Consider the following 12,100-nt stretch of genomic DNA (forward strand, 5'->3'; position numbering starts at 1 on the left):
GTCAACGCAAATGTCAACAGAAATATCGACACAATTTAAAGAGCAGGATGCACGTATAACCCAACAAATAGCAGAGGTGTCATCACAAATGTTGGCACAACAATCCCAATTGTCCTCGTTAAAAACGCAGTTCGAAAAGCAGTTTGCAGCGCAAGATGACCTCACAAATAGCAGAAACGTCCTCACAGATTTCGGAAGAGCGGGATAAAATTAAAACTGAAGTGGATGAATTGAGAGACCGCCTCCGTGAGCTACAATTAATTCGACCAATTGTGTCAGCAGCTTCTGCCAAGGTAAAACCTCCATCCTTTGATGGCACTGTTCCGTTTCACGTTTTTAAGCTTCAATTCGAAAAGACAGCATCTTCAAATAATTGGAAAGCTGAAGATAAAGTAGCTGCATTGTTCGCTGTATTAAAAGGATATGCAGCGGAGATATTACAGACCATTCCAAACTGCGAGGCGAGTAGTTATGTAACGTTGATGGGTGCATTGAAAGACGGTATGGTAGTGAGCACATGAAGAATATCTTTCAAATCGAGTTGCGTAATCGCCGCCAGAAAGCCAATGAGTCTCTGCAGAAGTTTTCTACAGAGATTGAGGGGTTAGCTCACTAAGCTTATGCACATAAATCCATGGAATACATCGAGGACACGAAAATTCAGACTTTCGACAATGGAATACGAGATAACACTACACGATTCGCTGCATTAGCATGTCCAAAATTGACGTTTGCAGAAACCGTTTCGTATGCTCTGACACAGGAAACTGCATATCTGCTTTGCAATCAAACATTTAAAAAGTAGAAATAGAGGAACACGCTTGGGTCAACCAATTACTTGAAAAAATTGATAACATGCAGAAAGCACTGGAAAAATCTACGGAAGCGCATAAGAAAAATGATGGTGTGCTCAAATGCTTCAACGGCGGGGTGTGGCCATATTGCACGCAACTGTAACAAGCCCAATAATCCAGTTGGACGGAAACGAAAAGCTGAGGCCAAAGGAGACATTATAGATGTCCGATTAATGACTATAACATCAGACTGGGATCCGGAGGAGCTACAGAAATGTCAGCAAGAGGATCCAGATTTGAAAAGTGTAATACACGGATTAGAGATGAATAAACGTCCAACGAGAGAAGAAATAGCTGCAGAAAGCCCAGTTGCAAAGGCTTATTGGGCACAATGGAATAGTTTGAAGTTAGTGTCTGGCTGCTTGCATCGCGTATGGGAAAGCGAAAATGGGCAAAGTTCAGGAGCTCTGATGATTGTTCCAAAAGTAAGAATTCCTGAAGTTTTCAATGAGCTGCACAACGGTCCAAGTGGAGGACACATGGGCATCAATAAAACCTTGGAGAAATTAAAACAAAGATTTTATTGGGTTGGTTGTCGTCAATCAGTTACGGAGTGGATCGCCAATTGTGTAGAGTGCATTGCTGCTAAAGGGCCGCGGTCCAGGAGTCATGGTCAGATGAAGCAGTACAATTCAGGTGCGCCGTTTGAGCGAGTAGCCATGGATGTAGCTGGTCCATTTCCTATCAGTAAATTAGGAAACAGATATGTTTTGGTAGTCATGGACTATTTCAGCAAATGGCCAGAGGTATACGCAATTCCTAACCAAGAGGCAGGAACAGTAGCGGATGTATTCATCAACAATTGGGTATCGAGATATGGTAATACAGGAGATATGCCAGAAGCTGGGTATCCGGAAAACCCGTACAACTGCACTACATCCGCAGTCCGAAGGCATAGTAGAACGATTCAATCGAACTTTGTAAGAACATTTGAAGAAAGTTGTGGACAAGTATCAAAAAGATTGGGATACCCATATATCCTTGTTCCTGATGGCTTATCGGTCTGCTATACATGAAACAACGGGGCAGACTCCAGCAAGGGTAATTTTTTGTAATGATCTTCGACTACCAATTGATTTAAAATTTGGAATTAACGCCAACGGAGGAAGGAATACTAAGGAATTCAATAGCATCCTAGAAGACGAGATGAGGGATATACATGCTATGGTGAGACAGCGCACCAAAATTATGAGCGATAAGATGAAAGCAAAATACGACAAGGCAATAAACTCTGAGGGTTTTATTGAAGGCGATTGGGTATTGTTATATAACCCACAACAAAATTGGGAAGGACCATACCAGGTTATTAAACGACTCAATGATGTAGTGTATCGCATACAGACCATTGGAAGACCAAGGAATAAAATGAAGGTGGGTCATCTGGAATGGCTTGCAGCGTTTGATACCGCAAATATGTCTAATCGGGACGATCAGACTAAGGTAGAGGGCAGTGTGGCGAACATGAATACCAGAACAAATCAGAATCGACGATAAACTGTAAGAAGCTACTAGACAGCGAATTCGTAGTTGCCAGAATGTTCTAGTAGCGAACTTTTGTTAAAAAAATACTTGTAAGTGTTAAGTTGTTGGAATTGGAAATAAAGATAAGTTTATAGCCATTAAATTGGGACTTTTATTCAACAATCCAGTGATCGAACTTAAGAGTGAGTTATAGTTAGACGATTTATCGAGAAATCAGTTACAATATTATTTATTGATATTTTCGTTGTCATCTTATACGTGGGGTGTGGTAATAGATGCATCTTTTTAGTTAACACAGCTTCTTTATTGCGATGCGTTGTGTGATCCACTGTAAAAATTCACTTCGTTATGTAGAGTGTTGACTAGCCTGGCAATTCTATCGTGCGGGCCATTGAGCACATAATTCTTTGTAGTTTTTGTGGTTTTCAGCAGACGGTTGTGTCTCAGTCGGAGATCCACTGAAGAAAACTCAAAGCTTTTCGACGTGATTGCAGTTTGTTTATATTATATTATACTGGTCGTAGATATCATCCACTGAGGCATAAGGGACAGTAAGTCCATAGTGGTAGCCCAGGTTTCTACAGAGCTTGTGTTGTATCTTTTCGATAGCGATGAGTAAAGGAGCAGCAAGGAGTTTAGATCTGCTCTGCTGGTTTTAATTATAAAACCTAGTACTTTAAAAACCTAGAGTGTGAGCTTTTGATATGCTTGTTGTAAGTTAGCTTATTGTCTATGATGATTCCTAAGTCCTTTACCGACTCAACCTCATTTATCGCCTCATTATTAAGGATGTATTGTAGTTAGCTAATAGATGGAAGTGCGATCTTGAGTACGAGATAGCTATGCACTTTTTATACCCTCGCAACCTGTTGCTACAGAGTATAATAGTTTTGTTCACCTAACGGTTGTTTGTATCACCTCAAACTAATCGAGTTAGATATAGGGTTATATATATATAAATGATCAGGATGAAGAGACGAGTTGAAATCCGGGTGACTGTCTGTCCGTCCGTGCAAGCTGTAACTTGAGTAAAAATTTAGCTATCTTTATGAAACTTGGTAGACATGTTTCTTGGTTCCGTGAGATGGTTGGTATTGCAGATGGGCGTATTCGGACCACTGCCACGCCCACAAAACTCCATTAATCAAAAACAAATAAATTGCCATAACTAAGCTCCGCAATAAGATATAAGACTGTTATTTGGTTTTTTTTTTTTAAGAGTGGGCGCGGTCCCGCCTCTAATAGGTTTAATGTGCCTAAACCGCTAATGCTATAATAACAAAATTCACTAGAAGCAAATGGTTTTAGCACTTCTATTGGCGGTGTGAAAATAGTTGAAATCGGGTGGCAATTCCGCCCACTCCCCATATAACAGTACTGTAAAAAACTACCAAAAGCGCGATAAATCAAGCACTAAACACGCCAGAGACATTAAATTTTATCTCTGGGATGGTATGAGATGACTTTATAGGAACCGCGTTCAAAATTAGACAGTGGGCGTGGCACAGCCCACTTTTAGGTGAAAACCCATATCTTGGGATCTGCTTAACCGATTTCAATCAACTTAGGTGCATAACGTTATTTTCATATTTCTATGTTATAGTGCGAAAATGGGCGAAATCGGACTACAACCACGCCTATTTCCCATATAACACCATTTTCAATTACATCTGATTCTTTCACTTTCCACTACGCATATAAAGCAACAATGATTAAAACTTTGCGTGAATAATACGTTTAAAGTATGCCACCTTGTGGCCAAAAATTGTCTAAATCGAACAAGCCCCTAAGTACTAAATATGTGGACCCCAGTGCCTATAGTTGACCTTCTACCGAAAATATCAGCCAATCCACAAAGAAATCTCAAACGAGTATACCATTTGACTTTGCGAGAGTATAAAATGTTCGGTTACATCCGAACTTAGCCCTTCCTTACTTGTTGACATTCAGTTCGTTTATTTTTGTGGTACCAAGCTGACAATATGTCTACATCACACTGGAGAGTTTGGGTGTCTTGTACGCTGGTTATTACTCGGAAAATCTTCAGGTCATCCGCATAAAGAAGATATTCAGTCTTAAAATTTGCACCGATGTCGTTAACGAAAATATTGAAAAGAATACGTCCTAGGTGTGACCCTTGGGGTACTCCGGATGACACCTCGTACTTTATGGATAGATGACCATGGACATTAACTTGTAGTTGCCGTCCGATTAAATATGAATGGATCCAGCTCAATGCTCTACCTTGTATACCGTAGTTACTTAGCTTATCCAGTAGAATATTATGGTCTACTCTATCAAAAGCTTTACTGAAATCCGTGTAGATGGTATGGACTGCTTGTCCATTGTTTAAAGCTTCCAGAAGGTAGTTAACATAGATGAACAGGTTAGATGTCGTAGACCTTCCACCGATGAAGCCATGTTGATTGCTGGAGATGGTGTTTGTAAAAAGAGTAGTGAGCTGGAGAAGAACCATTTTCTCAAAGAGTTTAACCAGAGCTGTTTGAATACAGATTGGTCTGTAGTTGGTGACGTCTAACCTAGGCCCGTCCTTGTGAAAAGGATAGACGTAAGAGAATTTCCAGTCTGTTGGAAATATTTCATCATGAAGTGAGGTGCTGTAGATGTGAGTAATGTGCTCGCTAAGGCTTGTAGCACAGTTTTTTTGCAAGATATTTGGCAAACCATCAGGAACAGCGCCTTCCTTCGTGTTTAGGCATAACAGTTTATGAACGTTGTTAGTACTAACCTCGAGTTCCTTGATGGTATGATTAGACGTAGGTACATTTATATCCAATTGTAGGTACTGCTGAAAATCTTTAATGTACACGCTCTCTAAAAAAGATGCGAACAAGTTGCTGATCTCAATGCCGGGGCCTGCCGTGTTAACTTTCCAGTGCATACTGGACGGGATTTCACTGTGGTATCTGCTTTTGTGTGATGCATTTTATCATCTTGCACTTGCTGTTCAACTTTATCTACATATTTCCTGTAACATATTTAATTTAGCTCTTTACATGCTCGTCTTAGGTCGCTAAATTTACTATAATTGAGTTTTTTTCCTGTTTTTCTTGTATGCAGAGTGAGCTTCTTTCTTGAGTAGTGTTTTATGTTTCAGTTCATTAAAGAACCAGTAAGGAAACTGATTTGATTTTTTGTACACACTGGAGCAAGTGTAGAGATGCCTTCGTGAACTACAAGCATAAAAAGCACTAATTTTACTGTCCAGTGCGGATGATGAATATACTTTCGACCAATCGGTGTTCAAGTAAAATACGATTAAGGTTTACATAGTCTGCGTTTTTGAAGTTATAGAAAGGCAATGTAGCTGGTTTAAGGTTGGGCTGGAGTTCAACTGAGATACTAAGATCCGGATGATACAAATCCATTGTGACAATTGGCTGAGTGGGCTCGAGAATGATTTCCAGGTTACTGAAGCAGAGATCTAGCAGGTTGTTGTTGTTGATTCGAATACAATTAAACTGTCGACATTCCATTTGTGAGAGTCCTTCATAAAGAAGATTCTCACAATCGGTAGAAGGTCTGCTGCTGGGAAGTGGTAAGGAAGTGTGTGTCCTTGTGTTTTATTTTCAAATGTAATAATGTTTCCATAAGTGATTGGAACTCGACAATCATCAATTATGCACCTAGAGCAAGGTAGAGAGAGTTTTTGCATTTAATTTTTACACACGTTTTTCAAGATTATAAACCGAGATTGTAACAATTTCTGCATGGGTGGAGCTCATCGTAACAATGAAGACACCTCTACCATGTTCGTTTACACTCGTAAAGCTGTTTCTATCCTTTCTGAAGATCTTGAAGGATACTGTACGTGCATGTTTGTCTGGCTTGTTGTTTTCGCTGAGCGAGCAAAAATTTGTACCTACCAATTTAGGAACGCCGCTTACATATTTTATGGTTTAACTGGAGTCACCGTTTTTAACCATTGTATCTAGCTAGGCTAGGACGTTCTTAAGATGTGTAAGCAGGGCTCGAGCGAGATAAGACTTGAACATGATTTGAGCGGTCCCATCAACAAGTTCTGGTGGCTTTGATTTGAGTATAACACGTGCTGTAGAAAGAGAACTAGTAACGGGCGAGTTCGTACGTCGGAGGGCGACCTAGTCGGCTGAGCTTGAAACTGTCCACTTTAGCAGGCAGATCTGGGGAAAGCACTTACGTATAATGATTTTATCATGACTAAGACGCTCTTTGTTGTCTACTTTCATGGATTCTTTAACGTATAGCATAATGCCATTTGATTCACGGCTCTTGCGTTCCGAAAGTTCTGCAATAATTTCTTCTGCCGGTGCTGGAAAAGGACTTAAGCGTGTCTTTAACCTGACCTCGATTGATTTATTCAAGTTTCATAATCTGTGCAATAATGATTTCACATACAGTGGAATATCATTGTTGCCTTCTAAGCCCATGTCGTCTGTACTCTGTTCTGGCTCAAATCACTTCTTCATGCGACTTGAATCAATCACACTATTATGTGAGTTACTTGACAACTTTCAACATCTGTAACTACATATCTGTAAAAATCTAATTGTTTACATACTACATGTGGACCTTATACTTAGGATAATTATTTTTTACCTACAGCAGTATCTACATGTTTTATTACCACCAAGTCTCCTACCTCGAACTCTTTAGGTGGCCTATGGTTTTGTTCGAAATTCCTCTGATTGTACACCCAAGATTTTATAATGGCAACATCAGCTTTATTTCTAAAATCTTAAAGATTTTCAATAGTTTTAGTATAAACGTCATGAAGGTATTTAGTTAACTCATCAACTTGCTCTGCCCTTTGTTCAGCTCCAAACAACAACTGACTTTGAGTTTGTTTACTGGCGCAGTGTACCGTATTGTTTATAGTGAACTCTACCGCAGTTAGCTTTTTCTTCCAATCGGCATTATTTATTGGCTCAGTAACTTTTGCCAAAATGTTCTTTAACACACGATTCACACGCCCTACCTGTCAGTTAGATTGGGTGATGCTACCGCATTCAAAGTGTGGCTAACATTGCATTCTATTCAAAATTCATTGTAAGTAAAAGCTGTTCCCCGTTTCATTACACTTTCTTCCATTTCTGCCGGCACATACAATTGTTGATACTGTCCACTTATGCGAAACACCAGACTATTGTCAAGCTCATATCCTGGCACCTCTTTAGATTCTAACCTTTTCCTCTATTCTCTTATATTTTTTATCACGCGACTGTCCAAACTGAATATTCAGATCAACCTCGCTCTCTTCAATGGACCAAACTACTGACACGCGACTCAGAGCATTTGCATGCGGCATTAGATCTCCCCCCTCTGCTTTACTACGAAGTCAAAGTTTGAAAAATTCAAAGTCTACCCCGCAATACGAGGATTTACTATCTTCTTTTCCAGCGCCAGTACCAATGAGTGACAGCCAGTAACAAGTACAAATGGAATTTCATCTAAAAATGTACGAAATCGATCCAGTGCATTGACACTTGCAAGTGCTTCTAGCTCGAAGCTTTAATATCTTGAAACCGCGTCAGTACTTGTTTTCGAAAAATATGCAACTGGGTGAGCTTTCCTGTCCACCTGGGTGAGCTTTCCTGTCCATCCTGTCTTTGTTGTAATACTGCACTATACCCACGGGAAGTCGCGTCTGAATGTAGCTCTGTTTCATGATGTGGATCAAATATACACAGAACGGGTGGATCCGTTAACTTATATAATATCTTAATGTTACAAAAGCATCGATACCCTCATTCGTCCACTCGAACTTTGCATATACGCGTTAACCAATTTAAAGGGGCAGCTATTCATTAAAAATCGCGAACAAAACGTCTGAAGTAGCTATGCTTCATTCGGTCTAATACCACTCCTAATATACACAATATCCTATGTGATCCTCCTCCCTATATGCGAATATACACTTGAACAAATTTAATTTTAGTTCTAACCAGCAGCTTTTAGTAGTCTCAACACGTCAGTCAAAATCTCAACATGCTCTTCAAAAGTTTTCGTAGCCATAATAATGTCGTATAAATACACTACAATGTTCCCCGAATCAATAAGTGACTTTAAAACTTTATTAATTAAATGTTGAAAAACGGAAGGGGCATTTGTAATGCCGAATGGCATATAGATGTACTCGTATTGATCTATTGGTGTGACAAAAGCAGTTAAAGAGTACTGAAATAAGTTTTGCTACCCAGATACCCCCAACAAACATAAAGGATAATGATCACGTATGATCAATTTTTTAAGCGCATGATAGTTTCCGCACATTCTTAAAGAACCATCTTTCTTTCGAACTAACACTATAGGCAAAGCGTAGGGAGACTCACTTTGTCTTATGGTTCTTTAAGCCAATAACTCATCGATTGTTCTTTGAACTTCCTACTTCTCGTTGTACGGTGGTAGCAGACTGGCAACTGGGCTTCTATATAAATCAAGAAAGCGAAGTGCACTGCAAAGTTTTTCCGAAACCCAACATTTTTTTTGAGCTTTTATATTAAATAATTCATTTGGCTTAAATAAATTTGTCTTTGTTTGGCTCAATGCTATTTGCATTTTGTTTAAAAGGTCACGCCCAACCAACACTGGTAAAATCGCACCTGAATCTGGCAAAATAGCAAAAGTGTGGATCAATTCGTGCTGAAAAAATATAAATTTACATGTCAAAATGCCATGAATTCTTAATTTTTTATTACCGATTCGACGATATTGTGTCAACTTCTGTTTACTGCTGAGTTTTGCTGATTGTGGCACGTAAGACCGTTTTATGAAACTAATGGGACTACCAGTATCAAATAAAGCGAAAAGAGGAATTACATCAGTGCACTTTTCTTTATTAAGAAAGGTAACATTCATATATTTGGAGAAAATTGTTCTGCGAGTTGACAGACTTTAGGATATGCATCATCTCCTACAGCGGCAATATTTCGGTTGTTTCCTGGTGTAGCACGACGGGGACAGTTTTGGCGCGTGTGCCCGATTTCGGAGCACATGCTTCATGTTCGGTGGTAGTCTGGGAGCCGTACATGCACTTTGATGGCCGTACATGCACATTAATTTGAATTTCGAGGCATTGCTGATGTATTGTGATTGTAACTGTTGCCACGTTGTTTAGTAATAAAATTCCTCTCCTTTTTATAATTAATATAGTTATTATCGCGATGGTGATAATAAATTATTTGGCGGTGTATAGATAATGTAATAAATATAATATTATTTTTCTACTAAATTGATAAATTTTTTATGATCTGCTGCCGGCGTACTTGGTATAAGGGCTGATAATGAGATAAACTCTGCTAGTCGTGTATCAATTAATGAATTAATAATTCCCGATGCGTATCGTAAGGCTTGAAGCGGAGTTGAATTTATGGTATGTGATTCACGTGAGCTGCCTAATAATCACCGTGGAAGATATATTATTTTTACAACTGAGCGTAATTTGAGTTATCTTCAACCATAAGATACTTAGTTTGCCGACGGAACATTTCATGTCGTTTCTTGGATTTTCTACCAGCTGTATAGCACACATGGAATTGTAAATGGAGAAGTTATGCCTCTCGTATTTACATTGTTGTCTGGCAAATCGAAGCAACTAGGTTATTTTTGTTGGTGTACAAATGCGTGGGAGTTTTTTTTTCATTTTTGGCAGAGTTCATGGAGGAGAATACAGGGATGTCGATTACAAGCTCGATATGCCGGATATGGTGGCTTTGGATTGCAGTTGAGAATGTTGTATGCTCTCGCATTTGTTCCCGAGAATGATGTTGTTGCCGTGTATAATAAGTTAACCAAAACTACGTTCTTCAAGGATAATGCTGAGGAGCTGCTCGATTATTTCGAGACCACATGGATTGGTAGTGTCACTCGTCGTGGTCAGACCTTTGGTCTCGGGCTGTGTAATCATTATCAAACGATCGTTGACGGTGGCCGTCGTACAAATAATCCAATCGAGAACTGGCATTGAAGTTTGAATGTTCGGCAGCTTGCTCATATGAATATGTGGAAGTTTAATGATTGTTGATGTGCGATTGGAATACTATGTTCGTGGTAATCCACCGAAAATAGCGAAAGCTGCTTCCAAGCGTCACCATTGACGTATATGAAATATTGTTAATGATTGTAACGTTCGTCCACCGATGGATTATTTGCGCGGTCTTGCGCATAATTTAGAATTTAAATATTGATTTGGATTTGTTTATATAAGTATTTTTCTCTTATATGAAGTGAGGTGTTTATTTATATTGGGTCGGCTTTAGAATAACGTCCCACGCTTTCGGGGATACAACGGGTATGGGCGGATAGAGGAGCTCCTCCAGATCAAGAATATATATAGATATAGCCGCGGGAAACTTATAGTTTTTCGAGATATTTACGTTTAAAGTTGAAAATTTCAACTATTTAAAGTACGTATTTTTGCGAGTTAAAATGAATTATACACTTATATTTTTCACTTTTATATCCACTAACACTTGACTAATTCGTTTTTAGAAATTTTTTTTATATTAGATGCTGCAAAAATAGCTCTATTTCAATATTTAAATCATTCTTTAATTTTATTAATTTTGACAATAACAAAATGGTTGTGAATGTCAAAACATCAGTGTTGCCATACTAATATATTTTGCAAACGAAGAAAAATAAAATAAACAGAGAGATTGTATCCTAGATACAGGAAACAACGCAAAAAGAATTTCTGCGCGTAAAATCTTTGGTACACCCCGTTGTTGGATCGACCAGTGTTATTTTTTTGAAGCGCGGCCGAAGGCCGCTAACGCAAAAAGGAGTTCTGCGCAAAAAAACCTTGATACACCCCAGTGTTGGACCGACCAGGGTTATTTTTTTAAAGCGCGGCCGAAGGCCGCCAACGCAAAAAGAAGTTCTGCGCGAAAAATATTTTGATACACCCCGGTGTTGGACCGACTAGGATTATTTTTTTGAAGCGCGGCCGAAGGCCGCCAACGCAAAAAGAAGTATACAAGAAAAAAGTAATATTGTCATAGAGGGTATAACATAATACTTAACATCAATGCTTTGTAATAGTTTATTTGTCTAGGTTTTGGATACCTGTATTTGGGGTATTATCTGTTTTAATTTCTTTCAGTTCAATTACAAAAGATGTCGATAAGGTAACACTGGTTATTTGAAATTTTGCAACCCTTTTGTTATTGTCAGAATTAATAGAATTTAACAATAATTTAATTATTGATATAATGTAAAATAAATGTGTACAAACGAATTAGCGAAGTGTTAGTGGATATAAAAGTGGAAAATATAAGTGTATAACTCATTCGAAATGGGAAAAATGCGTACTTTAAATAGTCGAAATTTTGAACTTTAAACCCAAATATCTCGAAAACTATAAGTTTCCCGCGGCTATATCTATATATATTCTTGATCTGGAGGATCTCCTCTATCCGCCTATACCCATTTTATCCCCGAAAGCGTGGGACGTTATACTAAAGTTTTCCCTTTATATTATTATGATTGTGCTAATAAATGTATGTTGAAGTCTCTCAAGAATTAGCTTGTGTATAAATATCCTAATGTGTGTGTAAATAGACTCAAGTTTCAATTTAATGTAAACCTCGATCACAGTAGAATGTTCACTTAATATTGTGACGAACACGGATGATAGAACAAAATCGAATCAACGATAAACTGCCAGAAGCAACTAGTTAGCGAATTCGTAGTTGCCAGAATGTTCTAGAAGCAATGTTTTGTTACAGATTTACTATATAAGGGCTGCCGGATTGTGCAGCAAA

The 12,100-nt window shown here is 38.6% G+C and overlaps 1 long non-coding RNA gene across 1 annotated transcript; it reads right to left on the reverse strand.

Annotated features, from left to right (window-relative positions):
- Positions 1 to 7,038: 7,038 nt before the first annotated feature.
- Positions 7,039 to 10,855, reverse strand: LOC138858000 (uncharacterized). Its single transcript, XR_011397258.1, has 2 exons — positions 9,035 to 10,855; positions 7,039 to 8,978 (listed from the first exon to the last, which is right to left on the reverse strand). It is a non-coding gene; the product is annotated as an uncharacterized lncRNA (long non-coding RNA).
- Positions 10,856 to 12,100: the final 1,245 nt, after the last annotated feature.

Source organism: Bactrocera oleae, chromosome X (assembly GCF_042242935.1).
Source record: "Bactrocera oleae isolate idBacOlea1 chromosome X, idBacOlea1, whole genome shotgun sequence".
Lineage (NCBI taxonomy): Eukaryota > Metazoa > Arthropoda > Insecta > Diptera > Tephritidae > Bactrocera > Bactrocera oleae.